General features: G+C 36.9%; 2 pseudogenes; one reads left to right on the top strand and one right to left on the bottom strand.

The window, feature by feature from the left end:
* Positions 1-2670: 2670 nt before the first annotated feature.
* LOC119531593 lies at positions 2671-3578 on the top strand (annotated as a pseudogene).
* A 6351-nt stretch (positions 3579-9929) lies between these two features.
* Positions 9930-12306, bottom strand: LOC119533062 (annotated as a pseudogene).

The following is a 12306-nucleotide window of genomic DNA, read 5'->3' on the forward strand; positions in this document are numbered from 1 at the left end:
TTTAGCTGGTTTTTTATATTTCAAACTTTCTGTGTGCATATAAATTTCAATTTAATATCTAAGTGCCAATTTTCTTTTTCTTCTTTTTTAGCTAGCTCTCAGGAATAAATTGATATCCCATACCAAGTGATTTTAACTGTTAAAACAGAGAGTCCATCTTCTCAGGGTGAAAACTGACAGCACAATAGAAGAGAAGAAACTGTTGCAGAATTATGCATTTATTTACCAATCTCTTTTAGTACCACCCATAAGCATCCTCAAGAAACCATTGCCTTTTTGATGATAATAATTCTAAATAGCATTCAGGAGGAGATTATTATTTGCATAGATCTGAAGCTCACAGCAAACCTGAAGGAAATGCTCATTGGAAATCCTGATTTGTTCTACTAATTGAAGACCAAGCATTTAAGGAAGAGTTAAGATAAGTCTCCTGAGTTATCAGAAGCCAGGAAAGGGAAGGTGGGAAAGCCCAGTGGCCAGGCTGGTAAGGAGGAAGGCAGGAGAGGGCCACAGTGAGGGGTAAAATAAAGCTGAAGCCAAGGGCCTCAGGAAGCCAACTGGGCAGACAACTGCAGAGGGCATGCTGGAGATGCCAACGGGAAAGCAAAACACTAGGCATTGCCCAAAGGAGCAGAAGGTAATTAAATAAGTCAATGCGTAGACCTTGTCTACAAAGATTTCAGAATCTTCTCAAGGGAACCAAGAGAAGGGCACACAGAGAAAAGGGTTTGTTTGTGCTTATAGAGGAAATCAGTATCTCTACAAGTCCCAAAGGAGGAAATGAAGAAGCAAAGGCTCTTGGTGATTGAGAAGCAGAAGGCAGACTGGATTTCCAGGAGGCCAGAGCTCTGAGAGTAGACACTGCACCTGTCTGGTTCTGTCCAGATCCAGAAATACAGTAGGCCTTCCATAGACATTTGCTAAACTCTTCATGACTCAGGTTATCTCTAAGACCAGTTGTCTATTGTCATCTCCATATCATGGGCCCTGTCTCCACTGGGGAAAAATTTATAAGAAAACACAACAGAATCAGCCTCTGAAGGGTGGCCTTGCTAGTCAAATTTAAGAAGTTTGCCAGATATTGTTCACAACTTTGACAAATGAACAACAAGGTTCTGAGTTATCAAAGAGGAAATGTCTTTGCTGAGGTAGAAAAGTATGCTACTGATATTTGGAGAAGTTTTTATTGTTACAAACAATGTGATGCTCAGAGGTTCCTGGTGCTTACAAAGTTGAACCTCTTTTAACCAGACCTGAACACCCATTCATTGAATTTTTGGTTTAATTTAAAATTTTCTCCCTACTGTTTCTAGCCCCCAAGTCTGCCTGATAAGTTACATAAATAAGTTTATGATGTCCTATGCAAAAATGTGATTTATATAATATTTTTGTTCTTTGGTTTTGGAAATTTTATTGTAGTAAGTTCTTAACATTTTAAACAACTAGAAATTTTGTTAGGAAATGTGATCTGTAAGTTCTTATTTTATGCCAAATATTTTGAATTATTTAGTTTAAATGCATTAGTGGTACATAATTAATACCATGTGAAAATACATTTCTTTATACCATAAACTGTATTGTCTACTCTTGAATTATAATAGCTCTTAATCAGTGACTCCTTGGGTCAGCACATGAAAAATTCAGCAAAAAAATAGCAGCAAAGGTGATTAATGGCTGGAGACCATAGAAATGAGTATATGCTTCTGTGCCAGTATGTTTTAAGGAAAGAAAATAATAAAAGGTTTAGAAAAAGGAATTACAGAAATTGTTTAGTCTGATGGGTCCCAAACATGGGTGATTATTTGAGGCACCTGCTGAATAAAATATAGATTTCTGGAAACCACCTATAAAATTCTAGAGTGGGTTATAAAAATCTCAGTAGAAAACAGCCCAGGTGATTTCTGCTGAGCAATTAATGAGAAGGCCACTCTCTTCACTTTGTTCATGACTAAAATGAGGGCTAAGGGGGCAGGGTACTAAGATATGTTCTAGAGTCTTGATTCTCTAGCAGCTTGACTAAATGCAAAGATGCTGGTTAACTGCCTCCTGTACTCACTAGTAGAAAAGCCTCCTATAAGGTTTTTCAAGTCCATAGGTTTTTAGATATTTTGGATATTTTATATTTAGTTATTTTAAAGAAAAGTCAGTGGGGAGGAAAAGCAAAAAAAAAAAATCCTCATTTAAGATCCCAAGGACCTTGAATTATTTGTGAATTGGAAGCATTGATGTACTTTAATGGAACAATTCTAAGTTGACTATTAGTTTTCTAAAGGCCATTTGTAAAACCACACACACACGCACAAAGATTTGTATATGTAATTCATCCAAAAGAAATCTACAGAATTACTATGTGTCAAATATTTTAATGGATACTTTCACTTACAGTTTCTCATTCTTCACAATTTTCCTCATTTTAAGAAGAAACAGGCTTAAAGAGGTTGAGATTTGAAATTTGAAGCAATGTTTAACTTTGAAATGCTCCATTTATGCTGAGAGAATTTTTCAGTATACATTCTCTGCAACATGTTAGATCTGTATTGAATTGCAAATTTAAAATTAAAAAAGGCTGAAATTCTCTTTTCAAAAACTAAAATCAATTAACAGTGTCAAAAGTTCTAGAGTTTCATGTATATTAATTTCCCCTTCTAAATTATCAACTCCACAGAAGACATGGGACATGAAAACATCACATAATTTATCCTCCTAGGCCTTTTTAGTGATGAGGATGCAAAGGCTGCCTGCTTTGTGCTGTTCTCACTTGTTATCTTGTAACTCTCTTGGGAAACTTGCTCATTCTGCTCACAAGCAGCCACCTCAGTGAGCAGCCCATGTATTTTTTTTTCTCAGCTATTTGTCCTTCATGAACATCTAATTCACCCCCATGGTAGCTCCCAAACTGACCACAGATTTACTGGTCCAGCAGAAGCCAATCTCCTACAAGAGTTGCATGGCCCAGATGTCTTATACCCACCTTTGGCACCACTGAGATCTTCATCTTGGTGGCCATGGCTTATGACCACTATGCAACCATCTGTAGACTCCTTCTTTATATGATCATCATGAGCAGACAGCTGTGCTACATCCTGGTGATGGCCTCTATTATTGGAGCATCTATCCATTCAATAATTGATTATCACAGAACTTCCTTTCTGTGGCCCCAATCAGATAGACCACTATTTCTGTGATGTATTTCCCTTGCTAAAGCTGGCCTGCACTGACACCAGATGGTTGATTATTGCAAACATTAACACCACAGGAATGCTGTCCATTTTGACCTTTGTTGTCTTGATAATTTCCTACATCATAATCCTGTCCACCCTGAGGACCCACTCATCTGATGGCTGCCTCAAAGCCCTCTCCACCTGTGGTTCACACACCACCATGGTAGACAAGTTCTTTTTGCCCCTCATCTTCACTTAAGTCCCCATGGCTGATTCTGTCAGTGATAAGGTGTTTCCCATGTTTTACAAAGTGGTTACCACATGTTCAACCCCCTCATCTACACACTGAGAAATGCAGACATGAAGAATGTCATGAGGAAAGTGTTGTGCCAAGACAAGCTGTTTGAAGTGAAATGATGCCTCTGGTGTCCAGTCCTTGTCCCATCTTATCAATGTCAACAAATTCAGCAGGTACAGAGGGTGATGTGCTGCCATCTAAAGGTGCAAACCTCAAACAGAGAAGACCAGTCACCTACTTTCATCCTGTTATTTTTCACTTCTCTGAATTTGTTTACAAAGGCAGTAGATCAGATGATCTCATCCTTTCCAGCTCTGACATTCTGCAACTTATTTTGTCCTTAATGGATCCAACACATAGTGGGCACTAGTGTCTGTGTTGGTGTGGAGGTTTTGTGGCCCTAGAAAATTATGTTCTTAAATTTAATCTCTTCTTGTGGGTGTGGATCCATTGTAACTAGGATCTTTTGGTGAGTAGGATCTTAATTTAAGATTTGACTCACTTCATTCAGAGTGGGTCTTAATCCTCTTACTAGAGTCTTTATAAAAGAATGAAATACAGACAGAAATACACAGAGAAAAAGATGCAGAAGTTGATATAGAAGGACATAGAAGCTGAGAGAGAAAGCCACAGAAACAGGAGAAGCCACTTAAAGAAGAAGCTGAAAGCAGCAAAGCCCAGAAGATAAGGGAGAGACCAGAAGATGCCACCATGTGCCTTGCCATCTGACAGAAAAGTCGAGATATTGTCTTCATGATGCCTTGATTTGGTCATTTTCATGGCCTCCAAACTGTAAGCAAGTAAACAAATAAATCCCCATTGTTAAAGGCCAACCCATTTTGTGGTATATTACATTTCAGCAGTGTTAGCAAACTAAAACAAGGTCCTTTTATCATGGCAAATTTTAGACTGCATAGTTTGGTGACCATGCCTTGCTTTATAGGATATAGATAAGATTTCTCATAGTAAAGGAGGTCCTGGGCAGTTCCAGTTTTTGAGGTTTCCATTAATACAAAAACAACAACAATAATAATAATAACAATAATAATAATAAAGCAATGCCAAAATGCATTGCAAGTATTTTTGTATATTCTAATTATTTTCATTTAAAAACTATGTTTCCAAATAATGCAATGCAACATAATTATTCTATTCACAGTATATTATGGAAGTTATAAAAATATGCATACTGTAATTAAACCTCTGTACCCAGTCAGTGGTGTAGTCCAGTAATTAGAAATTTCAAGATTGATGGTAAACATCATCTTGCAGTCCTATAAATGTACTTTTATGACTGCATTTGTAACTTCATATAAAATATATGCTGTCTGTAATTGATGCTCTCTTTAAATGTACAGCATGGAGAATCTCCCACTATGTGAAGAAAACCTTGAACTTAACATTTTCCTTAAACTGAGGAGATGGACATACGTGGGTGCAGTTTGTTAATCCTTGCTGTCCATAATACAAGTTGTGTCTTTTGGAGTTTACTTTAACTATTTAAGCTATTTGAAACTATTTTCCCTCCACTCAGACAGACCCTCATACTTAGGAGATATGAAGAATATTGAACTCAGAAACTAGTGAGGGTGACCCCAACTGGGATATTGGCCAAGATCACCTTTGTTCCATGAAGTGTTTCTCTTATTTATGTGGGAATCCTCAAGCTATGTGATCTGGAAGGGATCTCCAAGATCTTCTTGTGTCATCTGCTCCCACAACACATGGGATGAACATAACTGAGGCCAAGAAGTTGGATAAAAGTTAACCAAATTTACAAATATGAGATAACCAGAATGGTACTTTCTGGTGCTCCTTTCTTATACCACAGCCCCCGTTAAGAAAATGAATTTTATACATTTAATATATTATTGTTCCATGTGAAACAGGCAACCAAGTTTAAGGTCAGGAATACATTTGTGGCAATTAGCTATAGGTGATGAAGATTTCAACAACAGCTTTGCTTTCCCAAGTTTCCACATGAATACTGTTTGAAAAACTAGAGCACTTAGAACCCAAAGGGAAGCACATAAGTGATGAAATATATTGAAAATGAGACAAGTAAGATAATAGAGGGTCAGGTCAGAGTCTAGTTTTGTTTTTTCTCACAGTTCAATATAGTGTATTTTTTTATTCTTTTATCAAGATGACAATCATTTTGCAAGTGGTCCTGAGCAACTAAAGCAACCCCACACCCTGAGAATGCATTATATGTGACATTCTGCAGGCTAGTGAATAGACACCTAAAACCAATGTGGATGTCCTAATAATATATTTGCAAGTATTCAAAGTACTCCTGTAAGACAAGCCAACCATAGAACCTCATTACAAACTACCATCACCTTGGAGGTAAGAAGAAAAAGACAGGAAGCTTTGCTGTTTCCTGGCAGTATGACAATATCTCTGAGTTACTGAGGACCTGTTAGATTCCTCATAAAGAGCTTTATAGGTTACAAAAATCCTTCAGGTTTGCTCTTGTGACACATGATGAAACTGGGGTTTCCAGGAGAGAAAGTCATTCTCAAAGTGAGCCCATAAGTTTCTTTAACTTCTATGCTTGTGCTCTGTCCACCCACCTCCTACTGGCATACAGTTGGCTGTAAATGTATGTAGTCCCCTTGAAATACTGACCACCACATTCTGGATCCATTGTGTTAACACTAGAGCCAAGATTTTCTTAGCAGTTTTATTTGGCTTTGATATGTTTAGGGTTTTTACTCCTTCTTCCTTCTCACTCTACCAGCAAATTAATTAAGAGGAGAGGCAATTTCTGGAGAACCACATTCAAATCTGACAATTTAAACTGAAATGCAATGTGCATAGTTTCATGTGATGCTCTGGATTGTTTAATAATCTTTTTCTGCCCATAACTTAAAAGTCACAAGAATTGGAATATTTCCTCCTAAATGAAAGTCTACTCCCAACTTGTTCATAGTTAAATGTAGTTCAATGATAGCTCATTCCCTCTTTGGCCAAAATTCAATAGAATAATGAATGTTTTGACATTGGTTTTGTGGTGATTACCTCCTGAATTAATTAAATTAAATTAAATAATTTAATGACTTAAATTGTCAGATTATGAAAAACTCCTGGTGGGATTCTCTCATTCAAGAAGGTGAAGGTCAACAGAGATGTCTATAGCTGGATGGGCAAGTGTTTAATTTTGGTATTTATTTTAAGAAGCCTGTTGCTGCTGAGTATGTAGGCCACATTTTTCAGTAAGGAATTAAATTAGCTGATTGCAAAATAGTCCCTATTTGTTTTCCCTGAATAGGAGACAGGTCTTTCAGGAGTCAGTTTAAATATGGTTTGTATTTATCTCTTTTCACCCTCTTTCTATAACCTATCAATAAGGAGGGGGTGAAAGGGAATCTATACAAGCATGGTTAATACTATATCAATCTCTTTCCATGTGTTATCAATGGAAGGAAAAGTGGAAGGGAGGCTGACCACACACTTAGACTTTTAGAATATTGCTTTTATGTGTCCAGTCAAAGTAATGTTCTGTCCCTTGTGTCCATTCTCTCCAACTTGCCTTTTGTTTCAGTGGCCCTTGCAAAGTAACTCACACTAAATATATGGGAGGTTTTATATATTCAAGAACATGCTCAAAATCCCCTCTTTCAAAATTTAACCATGCCACTCTTGCATCATTCTATTCAGTAATTGTGTGTAACTAGGCATTTCAAAACTCATTACTTACTCAATAAGCATTTAATTCTTGCTCACATATGTGTCTGTGGATTTGCTGGGGTTCAATTGATCCAGGCAGGGCATGGCTGGACATAATCTCAGTCTTCAGGTTGGATTCAGGTATAGTACATGTAACTCTCATTCTTCTAATGCATAAAAGGGAAGTCATATTGTACCATTTGCAGGACAGTGTACTGAAAGCTGGTCACCTTGCAAAAACTGGACACATCAGAACACTGAAAAAATGAAGCATGTCACTCAGGCAGTACAAAAATAGTGAATTTCTGGAGATTCTGATACGTGAGAAATATCTTAATCTTCTGAATATGTTTAAATAAATAAAAGGGATTCCATAGTAAGAAGTATAAGAGCTATCTTTACATATTCAATCAAGTGTTACATGGAAAAGTGTTTAATAAATTTTATACTCCAGAAAACAGAAGTATATTTACCAGTTAAAAGATGGGGGACAACTTTTCATTGTTTTGCATTATGAAATAAATTTCTTCATTAGGAAAATGAGAAGCAGTGACATTTATTTTCATTTATGAAGGCATCTGTTTTGCAAAATCACATCCCACATCTTTTGGCAGCAAGATTAAAAACCTAAAAAGCTGACGGCCAATGTTGTAATCACATCTATGGAATAAATTGCTGTTGTTGACTAGACTTGCCCCATAGAAAATGGGAGGTTCTGATTTCTCATCATTTGAGTCCATCTCCTTCCAAAGAACCAAGAGGAGACTCTCAAAGCTCCTCTGATGGGGTTTGACTCCTGGAAACTTTTGTGGATGGGAAAAGTTTTTAATGTTACTGGTGGCATCTTGAATGGTTTTACCCATGCTCCCCTTCCATGAACCTGGCAGCTTTTACTTTCTTAGGACCCTCAAGCATGCAAGATCAGTCATATTATACCCTTATATTAGAAACATTTTAATGGAAAAGCACAAAGGAAAGAGTATTGTGTTAGATGTATTACATGTGTTACAAGCAAAGTAGATGGGGATATTTATCCAAAGTAAGGATCTTTGGATTACGTTGACTTACAGAATTCATAAGCTCTAAAAAGAGCCAAGTCTAGTACCAGTGTTGCCAAATCCAAGTTTCCTGAGAAGTGACAACTGGCTGCATAAAAATCACTATAGAATTTTTGTTTTTGTTTTTGTTTTTTTAAATGCAGATTTTTATATACCTCTTAACTCTGGCCTACTGAATCAGAATTTCTTGGACTTGGTTCTCATATCTGTTCAAAAATTTCTCAAGGTAATTCCAATTTCTAGCCAATCTTAAGAAAACAGTAGTTTAGCTCTTATTTTAAAATTGAAAAAATGGAAGCCCATAGTCACCAGTGAGTATATGTCCATGCTGGGACAATAAACATGGATTTGTGTGATCCCAAAGCAAAGGATCTTGACTTCTTCATTACACATTTTAACCGAGATTTCTAGCTTCCTTTAATATTTCCTATCTTTAATTCTGTTGTAGCAACATCAACATACATTTTTTAAGGCTTAACTATGTGCAGCCCTTAAAGTGAGTATTATTTAAACATCCACAGAGATGCACATACACATGCACACACACACACACACACACACCACAACCATAAACACATGCACAATAACTGGGTAATATGATTTGTGGAAAAGGCAATGGGACAATGGTGGAGGGGTAGTCAGTAATATGTTCTCCTGCTACAGGAAAAAATACCAGGTTGTGCCTCATGGTGAAAGGAAGATATATCATTGAAGCAAGTTGTTAGTACACAAAACAAAGCCATATGTGTGTTTCTCTGGAATGAGCCTCTCTGGAATTTATAGCTGGAAATTATGCTTACGTAAGAAAAGAATGCAGGGGGAAATGGCTCAAGTTATTTGTTAAAGCTGTTTGGTTCAAACTTTGGAGGACATATGATTCCCCAACCATGAATTACAGTAAATTACATTCACCATGTTGATTTGAGTCACAGTTACATATTCTTCACAGGTGACTGTTTTTATACAGTTTCTTCAATTTTTCCAGTTAGTCACTTCATATTAATAGTGTCTCTTGTTACAGAGTACAGGTAAAGATTAGAGTCCATTTAGCAGAAGCATATTCATGGGAGTTACAATTAAAAGAGGGATCTTAAAGGTAAATTTGTCAAAAATCCTTGTGTGGGTAAAGACAATAAGTCCAAGAGAAAGGGAACAGCTTTTCAAAGATCAGAAGATAACAAGTCTTCTGTCTTTCAAACTTGTTTTGCATCTCTTATATTCTGCTCACTCTTTCCCTCTCATTCCAAGTTTCTTGATTTGTTTTTTTTTGCCAGAATCCATGTTTGGGAGCACTTATATCACAATGGTTTAGTTCAGTTTCCTGCTAGTTTCATGTATTCATTTTTTCAGGACACATATGCAAACTGAGTGCTTAATTTGTCCTAAATACAGATCAAAATGCTAAAAAACAGCCATAAATACTTCACAGTATACTTTCACTTTTTAAAGAAAATGGCAAACAAACCAGAATGGGGAGGAAAAAGCAATGATGCTGAATAAGGTCCCAATGATATTCTTAGTTTAATAAAATTACTCTGACCTAGATATTTTAGAAAATTATCTTATCATGAAATATTACAATGAGTGTAATAATAATGATCATAAATATTATTTTCCATCTGTAAAATGTGTTATTGTATCATTTGTTCCTTTCAAACCTGTGCAGTTGCTATTAGTCTCTTCATTGTGCAGATGAGTTAACCAAGGCTGGGAAAATTTAAGGTCATCAGGTTAGCCACATCACTTCCAACTATTTGCTATTAGCCTGCCAGGAAAATTTCTACCCCACAAGTTCTTCATTGCATTCTTTACTTCTGTATTTTGCAGAGTATAAATCAAGGGATTTAACATGGGGGTGACAATGGTGTAAAAGGAAGCCACCATCTTATCCTCTGAAAAGGTAACATTGGGGTGCATGTATATGAAAGTGCAGGTTCCAAAATATATGATGACCACAGCAATGTGGGAGCCACAGGTAGAAAGAGCTTTGCATCTGCACTCTGCTGACTGCTTCTTAGGGACACCAGGATGATTGTATAGGAGATTAGCAAGGTAACAAAGCTCCCCAGAGTTATGTTCCCACTTTGGCCATCACAACAACACCAACAACATATGTGTCTGCACAGGCAAGTTTCAGCAGAGGGTGGACATCACAAAAGTAGTGGTCAATCTCATTGGGTCCACAAAAGGGTATCTGGACCACCAGAGCCACCTGGATAATGGAGGGTAAGAGTCCACCTATCCAGGTTCCTAGCAACATTTTATTGCATCTGTTCTGGTCCATGATATAGTGTAGGGGTTTACAGATGGCTACACAATGATCATAGGCCATCACAGTAAGAATGATGATCTCAGTACAACCAAAGAAATGTGACCCAAAGAGTTGCAGCATACACCCCACATAGGAGATAGCTTTAGTCTTGGCTAACAGGTCAGCAATCATCTTGGGAGCTGTCACTGAGGAATAACAAATGTCCACAAAAGACAAATAGTTCAGGAAAAAATACATAGGAGACTTGAAAATGTTGCCAGTGGAAACTGTCAGAACGATGAGGAGGTTTCCGAGAAGAATGACTGTGTAGAAGAAAGAAAACACCACAAAACAAACTTTTGCAACTGCTGGGTTCTGAGAAAGGCCCGAGAAAATGAATTCAGATACATTGTTGTTTTTTCCATGGAATTGATCCAGCAGGGCAAATTCCAAAGAGAAAATTAAATTATCTGAAAGAAAACATAAAAAGGACCACAGCATTATTTCCAATGATGAGCAAACAAATAATCACAGTAGTGGATAATGGAGAATGTGTACTTCCTGCTGCTTGGCAAAAATACTTAAAGAATTTGAAGTGCATTTATTCCGATCATCTTGTCTCCTTACAACAGTCAATTCATTCACCTCTAGTGAGGAAAAAAATGCCCAGAGAAATAAAGTGAATTTTCTAAGTCACTCACTGAAGTGTTCCACCTCCCTCACCTTTCTTTAACATCTAGTCACCTATTAGGGTTTTTTCCCTAAATATTTATCTAGTTCTTATTCTGTAAAAGACACTCAACCTAATTTTTAAGCAAACTTGTGTTTGGGGATATGGTAATATTTCTCTATCTGGAAAAGTTTACCCATTGTTTTGCACTGAAAAGAGAAAATATGCTTCATTTTCCCTTCTGTGCAAAGCCATGCAAGGTGATTTGCATTCATCAGTGAGGACTCAAGTAGTTGACACTGAATGACTTCTGCAGGTTCTCCTACTTATGAAACTCAGGTCTTCTGTATATCAGATTATGTTCTCTAGTTGATCTTAAGCTTTTGACAGTCAGGAGGTGTTATAGTATACTATAAAGACAGCCAGAATTATACAAACCTACATTATATAAATGTGATTAACCAGGCTATAATCATGGTTGAATAATTTAACATCACAGAGCTTCTGTTTTCCCATTTGTACAGAGTTTTTATTTTGCTATCCTCTCTACCATTCTAAGAGGTATTACTACCTTGATATAAAATCACTTGTCAGCCTGAAATAGCCACATAATTCTCATAAAGAGGCAGAGATAAGAGAAGATGAAGCAATTACAAAAAAGCTGCTGTAGACAAAACAAGAAATGTTTTGAAAGGTGGGGAAATAAATTCTCCATCTTCAAACTGTGAGGGTTTGAGGAATCTCCAGACTTTATTTGCCTTTGTCTTGCTCTTTCAATCATTTTTCTGTTGACAATGACAACAAAGCCACCAATCCTTCATGCATTCTTCTAACCTTTTAAATTTCATGCCAGCTATAATTCTCCCAGTTTGGATGCATAAAATATTTCCAAAGAGGTCATCACTGAAAGATAATTTAAATGGGTCTAGGAAAATTCAGCAGTGGCGTTTCAGGTACACCAGTGAGGTCACTGGAGTGTTTGAGTGGAAATAGTTTCTGGAATAGTTTTGATTTTGGGAGTTTTCATGGTGCTTCCTCAAATCAAGGCATAGATACAAATGATTCCTCTAATTATATGTTAGCCTATGATTACACAGTATTTTGTAGTGTAGATCTTTATCCAGTTGAAGCCACATGTCCTCAACATCCGTGTCAAATTTAGTGCCTCGAGCTGTTTCTGAATTCTGTGCTCTCAT

This window comes from Choloepus didactylus, chromosome 4 (genome assembly GCF_015220235.1).
Source record: "Choloepus didactylus isolate mChoDid1 chromosome 4, mChoDid1.pri, whole genome shotgun sequence".
NCBI classification, from domain to species: domain Eukaryota; kingdom Metazoa; phylum Chordata; class Mammalia; order Pilosa; family Megalonychidae; genus Choloepus; species Choloepus didactylus.